The sequence below is a fragment of the Lithobates pipiens genome, unplaced genomic scaffold (assembly GCF_037356315.1).
Source record: "Lithobates pipiens isolate NorthernLeopardFrog02 unplaced genomic scaffold, aLitPip1_a1.2 Scaffold_22, whole genome shotgun sequence".
NCBI classification, from domain to species: Eukaryota; Metazoa; Chordata; class Amphibia; order Anura; family Ranidae; genus Lithobates; species Lithobates pipiens.
Genome location: NW_027507784.1, coordinates 248,146,178 through 248,159,792, shown reverse-complemented (window position 1 = coordinate 248,159,792; position 13,615 = coordinate 248,146,178).

Genomic DNA, 13,615 nt, shown 5'->3' with positions numbered 1-13,615 from the left:
TGTAAATCCTTTCTGAGCATGCGCGGAACTTAGTTTGACGAACAAGCCTACACACGAGGGGACTGTTCGCTGAAACAAAGTTTCAGCGGACAGTTTTTCGGGATATTTCCGAAAAACATTGTTCAGCGGACTGTTCGCTGAAACTGTCCGCTGAAAGCCCACACACGAGCGGACTGTTTGCCGAAACACTGTTCAGCGGACAAAGTTGGGCGAACAGTCCCCGCGTGTGTACGCGGCCTTACCCTGAAAAGTCCTATCTCTCAGACAACTAGTCTGGGTCAATGATTAGATAATTAGCTCATGCTAATTGGGTTAGGTTTTAGTCATCCTACTGTATATATTTGTGGGACATCTCAAATAAAAAGATTATTCCTGGTGTACTTCAAGACTGGTGTTGTTTAGTTCTTTTGGGTTCCTATAGCCAGACTTATAGTTCCAGGACTTAGGAAGCGGTATACTGACGGAAGCACTCAAGCAGAGTGTGGGGGACGTTCCTTTACAGTAGCGTTATTGGGTAACTGTTTTGGGAGATTGTATAGGGAGGAATAGTAGGTCTGGAATGCATTGGCGACCTGAGTGGGTAAGGCTTCCCTCTGTCCTGAGGGAGAGATGATTTGGGGAATATACGCCCAGAGTCTCTGTTGTCTAACTGTTCTGGTAAGGAGTTTCCCCGCACTTGTTCCCTGAATCGTATGTAAGTTTCCTACATGTTTGCAAAGCAGCTTTAGCCCGGTATTGTAACAGATCTACTGTTTGTTTGCGGAGGGTCAGCAGTTCCATTTCTAGTGATGTTGTCGGGCTTCGCTTGTGTTCCTTTTCTAGGTCATGTACCTTCTGTAGGAGCAATTGAACTTGTTTCTCCCGTTCGCTTTTAATATGTGTCCCGTGCTTAATCAGAACTCTAATTACAGATTTGTGGGCTTCCCACAATATTCCAGGATCGTAGTTGTTTACATCGTTGGTTAGGAAATACTGATTAAGCTCTTTTGTGACACTGGTCAGTACTGGGGGGGTCTGCAATAGGCTTTCATTTAGTCTCAAGAATTTCGCTTTAGTCATCAAAGTCTGAGACAGGGAGTAACGTATCGTAATAGGTGCGTGGTCTGACCAAGTAATGCAACCTATGTCCGCAGCGTCCGCTGCCTCTAGTTGGTTATGTGGTAACAGGAAAAAGTCCATGCGCGAGTATGTTTTGTGTGGAGGTGAGAAGAACGTATAGTCTCTCCCCCCTACGTGTTGGAGCCTCCATACGTCTATGAGCTGGGCCTCATGGAGAACTCGAGTGATGCGCTTATGTAGGCTGGTGCGCAGGGAGGAGGCACCGGTAGATGTGTCCATCGTTGGGTTTCGGGGGACATTGAAATCCCCACCCAAAATCAATTGTCCTTCAGTAAAGTCCATCAGAGTGGTCAGTGTATCTTGTATAAAAGCGTCTTGTCTGTCATTTGGTGCGTAGATTGTAGCTAGTGTTGCCAACACTTCATCTATAAGCCCTTTAATAAACACATATCACCCTCCCGTGTCGATTTTCGTGTACCTACATGTCAATGGTACTTTCCCTGCTAGGAGTATGGACACTCCCTTAGATTTGGCCGCTATATTTGTGGCATGGTATTTAATTGGAAAATACCAGTTTTTCAAGCACGGCGGTGTTCCCGTCTTGAACTGGGTTTCCTGAATGAACACTATGTCTGCTCTCATTCTTTTGAGATCATTTAGGAGCATGCGTCGTTTCTCAGGCACATTCAACCCTTTAGCGTTCAGTGAGAAAACAGTAATGTGGTCCTTCGCGCTCGCATCAAACAGGCAAAATGTCAAGTACCCGAAAGAAGGGGGGAGGATACTTAGTTTAGGCAGAAGAGAAAGAAGAGTCTAGCGAGGGGGAAGAAGGGGAGGGGGAGAGAAACAGGGAGAGTTCAAAGAGGAGTGAGGTGGACAATCAATTTTTATTGACCGTCCGTTCTAGATATAGTTGTTAATAAACAACTGCGTGCAAGTTTTTGCAACAAACACTTCGGTTATCACCGAGAAAATGCTTCAACCTATTGGGGATGTGGTTAGACTCTGGCCGTAGGAGCTAACCCAGGTCCACCCATCCCATACACCCTAAAGTGTAACTTAGGCATGTAACTTTAGTAACGTAAAAAACGAAATCCAATAAGTGATCAAGCAAGCAATACATTTATATATGTAATTCGCAGATGCATTCAGACCTAACCCCAATACTGAAAACATATAACATAACACACATAAACATTATCTGCGGGCTGCCAGTAATATAACTGGAACCTCAAACTATCAGTGCTCTTATCACCTCCCTACTCAACTACTGGGGATGCATTGTGAAGCGGGTGTGTCCATAGAACACCCAGATCACCCCCTACATCCTGAAACCCAGGGTACCCCCGGCGACCCCCCCCCCCACCAACACACATACTCCTTATTATATTAACATACTGCAGGGATGTGGTACCTATTAACTGATGTCTTATCTCGTTTTAGTTGTGTATTTCCCACATGTGTTTGTTCCTGCACTAGGTCGGTGTTCTAGGGTTGTCTGTCTCCGTCCACAGGGTTTCCTTCTTTCGATATGAAAATTAGTCCCCTTTGTAACTACAACGGTTGTGCCATTCTTAAACCCTGCTTTATTCTGCAGACATGCAAACAGTCCACCGTGGGGGTTCCAGAGGGTTTGCATTGTTTCCCTCCAACCCACGACTGGCCAATAAAGGCCGGGGGGGGCGACCACCAAGGGGCCACAGCAGCGAATTGCTGCAGGTGACTGTCGCACCGGGCACTGGTGTCAAAAGATGTAAATAGGAACATGCCCCCAGCTTTTCTCCCTTCCCGTGCTCCAGCAATCCACCCCCGCCCACAGTTTCTCACCCACCCTGAATGGCACACCTATAATGTAACAGTCACTGTAGAGTATTTACAGTATAGTATTAGTATCTTACTTGATGTGCGCTCGGAGGAGGAAGGTGGCAGCCAGGTCTTTGGCATCTAATGGGCCCAGATTGGTGGCATCTAAAGGCTGCAGATTGGCATCTAAAGGCTGCAGATTGGTGTAAAACACGGGGTGTACCCAGCAGTGGCCGCTGTTAGGTTTCTCTGGTGATTTCTACTTTATCTTTTTAGGGCTCTCCGATCCCCATTAATAAGGATCATCTGTGGATTTTCCAAAACAAAATGATAAAATTCATCTGGGGCCCCTTGGGTCACCACCTCTCCAGAAATTTTTGTTTTTGCAAACTGTAGCGGAGCGCCTGTGAAACAAGGTAAAATAACAGAAAAAGTAATTGATGGGATATATGTTCTTCCACTGATTCTTAGATGTACAATCTAAGGTAATACCAGCCAAGACTTAAGGGTAAAGAAGGACAGTTATTTACCCTGTGTTGTTAAAGTCTGTTCCGGGGCTGGTTTTATTGGGAGTCTGATAGAGCTCCGGGTGGGACAGACTCCCAAGTCCGTGGACCTCAGTTTTATGTTTTCCGTTCAGGTCTTGATTAAGGCAGCTGGTCCTAGCTCTCAGAGATAGAGTGTGTGTCTCCGTGTGAGGAGGCAACTAGTAGCATGGTTGCTTGTTTTCCCTAACTTTGGATACAAAGTGTTTGCATTTGGAAGGACATTTACTACATAACCAAGGTCTGGTCAGACTATGGACACAGTAAGGCTCAGTAGAAGTTTATTTTTGTTTGATTGATGGCAAGATGCCCTTTTGGAAATCCCCTGTGCATTAAACATAGTGTTTTCCTAAATAGACTGTGAGTTTGTCCCTGCCTTGAGTATGATCCCCTACAAGGGAGGAATAGAAGTACCCCACATGTGGTGATACTACCAAGCGGCACAACTGGCACAATTGTCGACCGTTTATACACGACTGGAGAAACCTGATTGGGTGCATATGGAACGGCAAGCAGTACAGACTTCCTTCTCTGGTGCCCTCCCAAAGATCGCCCTCCCATATTGTCTCCAACCCTATCCCATTCCATCTCCCTTTGGGAAAACCTGAAAAGCCTCCCATCCCTAACCTCGGACAAACAGCCTTTAGCCCATATCTTTCATAACCCCAAATTCACTCCAGGAATGAACATTCAGGCCTTCAGATGGTGATTAGACAAGGGGTTTATGCCGCATTGGACATCTTACCCACCTAGGCCCACTCTTGCTCAGTTACTGCAGAAGCAAATTGGAAATGCTTGACTTGGAGAGGTTTCGATTCATACAAATATCTCACTTCTTACATTTCCCAATGGAAAAATAAACCAGAACCCCCAAATTTGACTACATATGAGCAGTGGTGTGGCCAGGTCACAGATCAGAGGGGGAGCATCTCCACAATATACCTGTCACTTGCTTCTAATTGCGCTAAATTATCATACATGACGGCCTGGGAGGGAGAACTACAGAACAGCTGAGACGCGGGGGTGTGGAATAGGAACTTTATCCGTTCTTACAAAGGTATGCATAACACTGCCCTGATTGAAGCTAATCTAAAAGTACTAACTAGATGGTACTTAATCCCGACCAGATTGGCCAAAATGTTTCCTTCCGCCTTGCCTTAATGCTTTCGAGGATGCACTCTTTCAGGATCCATGATCCATATATTGTGGGAGTGTCCAAAAATCAGAGGATTCTGCAACAGAGTGTTTCACATGATACGCAAGGTTACAGGGTGCCAGGTCCCCAAAGATCCGTTCATAGCATTACTTAACGCCCCGGTCCCTAAAATTACCAAGGCCACCCAGAATATGATATTCTTTATCCTTCTGGGAGCAAAACTTACCATAGCACGTGCTTGAAAACAACCGAAGGTTTCCGTTGCAGCAGCCAAAATGAAAATTTCTTGGGTGATGACTCAGGAAAAAATGGTCAGTTCTTTGACAGACTCAACTGCTAGGTTTAAAGCAACTTGGGAACCTTAGGCATCCTATATTGGCATTTTAAGTTAATATAGAGAATTTGGATGGGTGTGTGGGGGGATCTTGAGAGGCTGGCTAACCTTTTTGATATCTTTCCTTTCTTTTCTTTCCCTTTCTCATTTCAGACTATTCTTCTTTCCTCATAACTACAACTTTGCAATGTTTCTTTTTTTTTTTTAGTTATGCTTCTACCTACGAACAAGTTGCAGATATTCAGAGACCTACTAAAGATGGCATCCTTTTGGCTTACCAGGATAAAAACAGGTTGGAGCCTCAGGGAACTAAGAAACGTTTGCTACCTATATAGCGCTATTCGCTGACTCCACTACGCAGAAGCCGCTGTGTTTTCCCTAGGTCTCTGTAACCGTTATATGTTATATGTCTCGTTGGACATTCCATGTCTACCATCTCTTCGCAATGTAATGTTGCTTGTTTTTTAGTCAATAAAAATTATTGAAAGTAAAAAAGAAATCAAGCCTGCATAAATTTAAAATGAACAACAGATTGCAAAGCATAGTAGGGCAAATCCCCCAAAAATTCTTCAAATATATTAATAGTAAAAAGGTCTGAGCATGTAGGTCCATACAAAATAAACTAAAGTTGGTGACTGGGGACAAAGAGAAGGCAAATGTATCAAATACCTTCTTCAGCTCTGTGTATACAAGGGAGCATGGGGGAGCTCATGTCCATAATGGGGATGGAAGTGACACGGCCTCAAAAGTGATATGGTCCAGAAACATTTAGACAAAATAAAGGTGAATAAAGCACCTGACCCGGCCATTTTTTGCGATTCTGCACTGCGTCACTTTAACTAAAAATTGCGCGATCATGCAACACTGCACCCAAACAAAATTTACATCCTTTTTTTTCCCACAAATAGAGCTTTCTTTTGGTGGTATTTGATCACCTCTGTGTTTTTTATTTTTTGAGCTATAAACAAAAAAAGCGCCAATTTTAAAAAAAACTATTTTTGCTATTATACATATCCCCATTTTTTTTTTTAAAAAAAGCAAATGTTTTCTCAGTTTAGGCTGATATGTATTCTTCTACATATTTTTGGTAAAAAAAATTGCAATAAGTGTATATTGATTGGTTTGTGCAAACGTTATAGCGTCTACAAAATAGGGGATAGATTTATAGCATTTTTATTATTATTATTATTATTTTTACTAGTAATGGCGGCGATCTGAGATTTTTATTGGGACTGCGACATTATGGCGGACAGATCGGCCACTTTTGACACATTTTTGGGACCATTGGCATTTATACAGCGATCAGTGCTAAAAATGCACTGACTACTGTAAAAATGTCACTGGCAGGGAAGGGGTTAACACTAGGGGGCGATCAAAGGGTTAACTGTGTTCCCTGCTACATGTTTCTAACTGAAGGGGGAGCGGACTAGCTAAAGGAAATTACAGATGGTGGTTCCTAGCTATTAGGAACACTCGATCTGTTACTCCTCACAGAGCAGAACAGGGATTTGTGTGTTTACACACACACTTCCGTGTACTGCCTGTCGTGCCCGCGATCGCTCGTGGCTGGTGGTCCATCGCCACCATCGGCCATGAGCATCAGTACCCCCACAGTGCAGCAGGCAAATGCTTGCGCCTGCTATCCCACGAGCCAACGTATAGCTACGACGGCTCGTGGGATCGTGCCGACCTGCCACAGTAAAATGATGGCGGCTGGTCGGCAAGAGGTTAATGACTGGAATAGTACCACTAGATTGGCAATGTGGTACTCATGTTAAAAAAGGGATCAAAGTCTTTACCAAGTAACTATAGACCTGTTAGTTTAACTATTTCCGGACCTTCCCCCGCACATATACTGTGGCAGGTTGGCCGCGCTGCTCGAAACAAAGTGTTTGTACATTGTTCGTTCTCCCTGGTCTGGGGCGTGCTCCACCGGCCATCCGCTCCCACTGGGATTGGACACAGTGGGAGCCAATCAGCTGGCCACCCACGATCGTTCTTGGGAATGACAAAGCGGATGTCTGCCTATGTGTCATTCTCTCAGACAGGGAGGGAAAGAGATCTGTGTTCCTGATTAGTAGGAATCACAGATCTCTCTTTGTTCAGTGTCAGCATCCCCCACACAGTTAGTAAACACATCCAGGGAACACATTTAACCCTTAGATTGCCCCTGATGTTAACCCCTTCCCTGCCAGTGTAATTTATACTATAACAGTGCATTTTTTTAGCACCGATCACTGTATTGGTGTCACTGGTCCCCAAAAAGTGTCACTTTATGTTCAATTTGTCCACCGCAATGTCGCAGTCCCGCGAAAAATTGCTTATCTCCGCCATTACTAGTAGAAAATAAAAATAAAAAAGTCCCTAAATCTATCCCATAGTTTGTAGACGCCATAATTTTTGCCTAAACCAATCTATATATATATATATATATATATATATATATGTGTTAATTGGGATTTTTTTACCAAAAATATATAGCAGAATTAAAATTGGACTAAATTAATGAAGAAATTCGATTTTTACATTTTTATTGGGTTTCTTTTATAGCAGAAAATAAAAAAAATATTTTTTTTCTAAATTGTTGCTCTTTTTAGCACAAAAAGAGGTAATTAAATACTATTATTGTAAAAAAAAGGACATCAATTTTGTTTGGGTACAACATTGTACAACCACACAATTGTCAGTTAAATTAACACAGTGCGAGGGGTGTGGCCTGGACATGGCGGGATAGAGACGCTTTTTACTGAGCTCCGGACCGTCTCTCACCTTAGCTGATGATTGCGTTCGCCTAAGTGCACTATGCACACCTCGAAGAAGAAGACCGCTAAGAGGAACAATAGATCGCTCCGATCCACCCCTCAAGCCTCCTTGCCGAGCGATATCCACAGACTATTCAGGCTCTCACAGAACCCCACGTTGAGTCCCAAGATGGCGGCGGTGCGCGGAGAAGTGGAGAAGGACCGGACCTCCGACCACTCATTCTCCCTAACTGTGGAGGGACAGCCGGCAGATGTTTACCTCGGCACCTCTCGTGACCTGCAGCCTGCAGTGGAGGAAGCCCCGGGAGCCTTCCTCTCAGCTATACCAGGTAGACGCTGACATAAGAATGCTGCTACAGGCACTTCCTACTAAGGCAGATATTGCTGCTCTGATAGGAACAGTGGAGGCTGCTCATTGGAAAGAACTGACACTAGTGAGAACAGAGGTCAAGGAACTCACCTCTAGAATCTCAATAGGTGAGACCTCCCTGTCAGATCTTGAACACCGAGTAGCAGCCATAGAAGATACCCAGGACGCCCATGCAGAGGCACTTATAGAAAAGCAACTCCATCTTGAGGAAATGGAGGACCGTAGCCGCAGAAACAACCTGCGGATCAGGGGTCTGCCGGAGGCTACGGGGACAGAAGACTTGGCCGACACAGTGATAGCAATATTCCGAGGCTTACTGGGTATTGACTTGCCAGAACGGGTGGAATTAGACAGAATCCATAGGGTGCTAGGACCCAGATCTCTGAATCCCAATAGGCCCAGAGATGTCATATGTAGACTGCATCATTATGTGCATAAGGACAGCATTGTTAAGAAATCTTGGGAGACGGGAGATCCGGTATTCAACGGGGTGTCCATCAAAATATTGCCCGACCTTTCCCGTGCCACTTTGCAGAGGCGTGCAATGCTAAAACCACTTCTCGATCTGGCCCGTGGCACTGGGGCCACGTACCGTTGGGGTTACCCACTATCCCTCACATTTCAGGAAGGACTAACGTTCCTTCTTATTGCGGAAACCGGAATCTCTTCTGGCCCTTTATATCTTTTTAGGAGTGGAACCCATTGACGTACCAGACTAGCTGGCACCCCTCCCATCGTGCTCAGAATCGCGGCACTCTACAGGAACAACAAACGGTTCCTCCACCCAGACAGCAGAGGAACCACTGACGCCCTAGAGCACCCTCACAGGAAGATGCACGTGAGTCCTGAGATGTACCCTATGGATCTTAATTATTTCTTTTTATTTTCTGCTGTCAGTTGCACTATATATATGCCTGCCTGAGTTAATTGACCACTTCCGGTGCTCACCTTCCCACCCCCGAGTGCTACAATTTGTGGCCCGCCACCTGAATGGCATACTTAACCACGGGCGCACAAGGAGCTGCCAGGCATAAGAGGGGAGGCGGCCTTATTGTCTTCCTCAGAACCTGCGGCCTACCAGACCGATTGACAGAACTGAGCCCGATTACCCACGATGACTCTGGATAGGTTTCTGATGTAGACACACCTCTTACCCTGCGGATAATTTTTACACCTTGGACAGGCCTTATCCAAGTTTGGGTTGAACTTCGACTCTGGGGGCTGATATTATTGCCCGATGGCACAGGGGTAACCGTGGACTTCCCTGACTATTCTACTTATGTTCAGCCACCAGTTGCTCTGGGGAGTCCTCTGTCTGAATTTTGGTAGGACACTATTCTTACAGGCGGTCGCCCCACCACACTGCGATGGCGTGAAAAGATCTACACAACGTTCGCTCCGTGGACACGATCATCCGCACTCTTGACTGGCAACTGAAGGCCCCTGGTACACAGTTGTGGGAAAACCACCGGGACAAATGGTCGCAGGTATTTTGGGGTTATAGAGCTGTGAGGTGTCTATCGCCCGCCTTGCGCAATCCAACACGAGGTGGGGGGCTCTCACAGAACTAACTTTTACAGCGCCCGAATAGTGCCTCCGGAGACCGACCACATTTACAGGGACACAGTAAGCACTACATTTAATGGAGCAGTGCCCGAGTGCTTTGCACACAGAGATCCACATGCGGGGGGCTAGGGGAGCATACTGGGAACCATCAGCTGAAGGTAGATTGAAATGGGCATATATAAGTTGTGTGATGTTCTTTCAGCTTTATCCAAAGTGGACTGTTGGCTATGTTTAGTTTTTATATTACTGTTTAGTCATGTTCATCTTTTTCTAATTAAATAGAGCTCCAGAAGTGTTTTAGTGCTACAAAAATCTTATTAAGGTGGGAGGAACAGGGTTTAGAGCTCACACTTTTCTGCCTTGTCTTACCCGTTTCCCACATAGGATCGCATACCTGGCTGGAGGGCGCGTTACGGCCCCCCAGGCATCATATGCTGCTAATCAGTTACTGTAAGGGGGCAGGGCACTAGGCCCTGTCTCTTACGTTCACTCACTTACTACAGTTTTCTTTTCTTCTCTCATCCACTTACTGTTCCCCCCCTCTGTGCCTTTCCCTCCCTCCCTCTCCCGTCCTCCTTGACTTTACCCACTTCCCCTTCCCACCACCCCCCCCCTTACCTCACTCCCATTACAGAATGGCATTACACAACATTAAGGTTATGTCGCTGAACGTGAAGGGCCTTAACACGCCAGAAAAAAGATGCATCTTATTGAACGACCTTAAAAAGACACACGTAGACATTGCTTTTGTCCAAGAAACACATTTTAAAAACAATAAGCTGCCTTATCTAAAAAACAAACACTATCCTCTGGCCTATCACTCCACCAACCCAGTAGCTAAATCCAAGGGCACCTCTATGCTGATATCTAGTAGGATCCCATGGCATCACCAGAGTGCGCTGATAGACCCCGTGGGACGTTACGTCTTCACAAAAGGCTGGATAGGAGAGATGCAGTTCACGTTCGCCACGATATACGCACCTAATGAGTTCCAGGCTGTCTTTCTGGAAGAAGTGATAGAGAAACTCCAGGAGTTTCGGGGAGGTCAGTTGATCATGGGGGGAGATTTCAATGCACCATTGAAACCATCAATAGATACCTCAACAGGGAAAACGTCAATTCCAACAATTCAGCTCAAGCGTATGGCAAAGACACAACATAGAGCACAGCTGATTGACATTTGGCGCCTGCAGCATTTGGGTGAACGTGACTATACGTTTTGTTCACATATACACCGAACATACACCAGAACTGACTACTTCCTAGTCCCACATGCACAGCTACAAGCGATAGGGACTACGTCAATTGGGACTAGGATGTGGTCGGATCACGCACCCATATATTTGACCTACAATCTTTCCAATGGCTCGACGCATAGACACCAGTTTTAGAGACTTAATGAAAGTCTACTGCAAATCCCGGAGGTTCTGGCAGAGGTCTCCAAGGCAGTGACTCTTTACTTTCAGGAAAACGCTCAGCCAAATTGTGACCCCGGGATCCTGTGGGAAGCCCACAAACCGGTTAATAGGGGGATACTCATCAAACATGGGGCCTGTATTAAACGGAGCCGCAATAAGCAGTTGGACCAGTTATTGAAGAAATTGGCTGCTACCGAAGCGAGACATAAACATGCCACGACACAACTATTAGAAGCGGACCTTGCGTTACTTAGAAAACAGATCACTGACCTTTTACATTACAGGGCGAAAGCAGCATTGCAGTTTTGCCGGAAGACATCATTTGAGTCTGGAGATAAATGTGGTAAACTACTGGCGAGGATGGTTAGGGAACACAAGCTCGCTTCGTACATTCCTCACATTAATTCGCCGGAGGGTTACAAAGTAGCCTTACCCACGCAGATCACCAAAGAATTTAAAAACTTTTACTCTAGCTTATACAACTTGTCTCCCACGATGGGAAGAAGCATATATTGCATCTGCTCAGCTACCATCACTGTCCCCAGAGGTACGGGCGGAGTTGGACTCCCCCATAACCCTACAGGAACTACAGCAGGCAGTGAAGTCTATGAAACCAGGGAAAGCCCCAGGTCCTGACGGCCTGATGATACAATATTATAAGACTCTCTTACCGCTCCTGGGAACACAAATGATCACACTATTTAATACAATAGGAGAGGGTGGAGGTTTTGCACGTGACACTTTAGGAGCCCATATCTCAATGATACACAAGGAAGGTAAGGACCCGTCAACATGAGGTAGTTATAGGCCCATATCACTGCTAAATGTCGACCTCAAGCTATACGCCAAGATTCTGGCGGCTCAGCTGGCGCAGCACCTCCAGCAACTTGTACACCTTGACCAGGTGGGCTTTATCCCCTCTAGAGAGGCTAAGGATAGCACTACTAAAGTATTAAACCTACTGCATATTACGCGGTCCACAAATAACCCAATGCGTGTTTTTAAACACCAATGCTGAGAAAGCATTTGACCGTGTGGACTGGTCATTTATGTTTGCAGTACTCAGGAGTGTGAGCCTGGGGGAGGTGATGCTACACCGAGTAGCCAGTAGACATGTGCAGAGTAAAATATTTCGTTTCGGAATTTCGTTTTCGTCCGAAAAATTAATTTATTTAGTTACTCCCGAAATTTGTTTTTATTTATTTTCGTTTTTCGTTCAAAAATTGCATTCGTCCGAAAATCCACATGAATTACGGTCGAATCTGTCTTTGAAGGCTTATGGTGTCTGTCGAATGTATAAAGAAGATTCGACGGAGCTAGTATATAGCATACTTCGTGTGAACTTTAGAACCCTATTAAAGTCTATGGGACTCCAACGTTCAAAATCTAAAGTGCTAATTTTAAAGACTAATTTGCAAGTTACTGTCCTAAAAAGTGTTTGGGGACCCGGGTCCTGCCCCAGGGGACATGAATTGTCGGCTCCGTAATACAGAGAACACTCATTGAAAGTCATTGATAAAAAAATAAATAAATAAATAAATAAAAAAGCGTGGGGGTCCCCCAAATTCAATTACCAGGCCCTTCAGGTCTGGTATGGATATTAAGGGGAACCCTGCCTCAAATTTAAGAAAACAAAATTGACGTGGGGTTCCCCCTAAATATCCATAACCAGACCCTTCAGGTCTGGTATGGATATTAAGGGGAACCTCGTGTCAAATTTTTTAAAAAATTGACGTGGGGGTCCCTCTAAAAATCCATACCAGACCCTTTATCTGAACACGCAACCTGGCAGGCCGCAGGAAAAGAGGGAGGGACGAGAGAGCAGCCCTCCCTCCCTCCTGAACCGTATCAGGCCACATGCCCTCAACATTAGGAGGATGCTTTGTGAAATGGTAGGGGTACTTTTGTACCCCCTTACCATTTCAAACAGGGGGGCAGGATCTGGGGGTCCCCTTGTTAAAGGGGGCTTCCAGATTCTGATAAGCCCCCCGCCCGCAGATCCCCACAACCACCGGCCAGGGTTGTGGGGATGAGGCCCTTGTCCTCATCAACATGGGGACAAGGTGCTTTGAAGGGTCTGGTTATGGATATTTAGGGGGAACCCCACGTCAAATTTTTTCTTAAATTTGAGGCAGGGTTCCCCTTAATATTCATACCAGACCAGAAGGGCCTGGTAATTGAATTTGGGGGACCCCCATGCTTTTTATTTATTTATTTATTTTTTATCAATGACTTTCAATGAGTGTTCTCTGTATTACGGAGCCGACAATTCATAATAGCTGTGAGTGATTTTAAAGTACTTTTTTTCCTGCATAAATGACACTTTGTGCAGGGACAGTTCTAAGCACCAGAAACATGAGCCCCTTCACAGGCATACTATAGACACCCCCCCCCCCCACGAAATTTAAAGGAATATTACACTTTTATTGTTTCACTTTAATCATTATTAAAATCACTGCTCCCGAAAAAACTGCCGTTTTTAAAACTTTTTTTTGCATTGATACATGTCCCCTGGGGCAGGACCCAGGTCCCCAAACACTTTTTAGGACAGTAACTTGCAGAATCTTTTCTCTCTGTCAAATCTTTTTTCTCTGTCGAATAT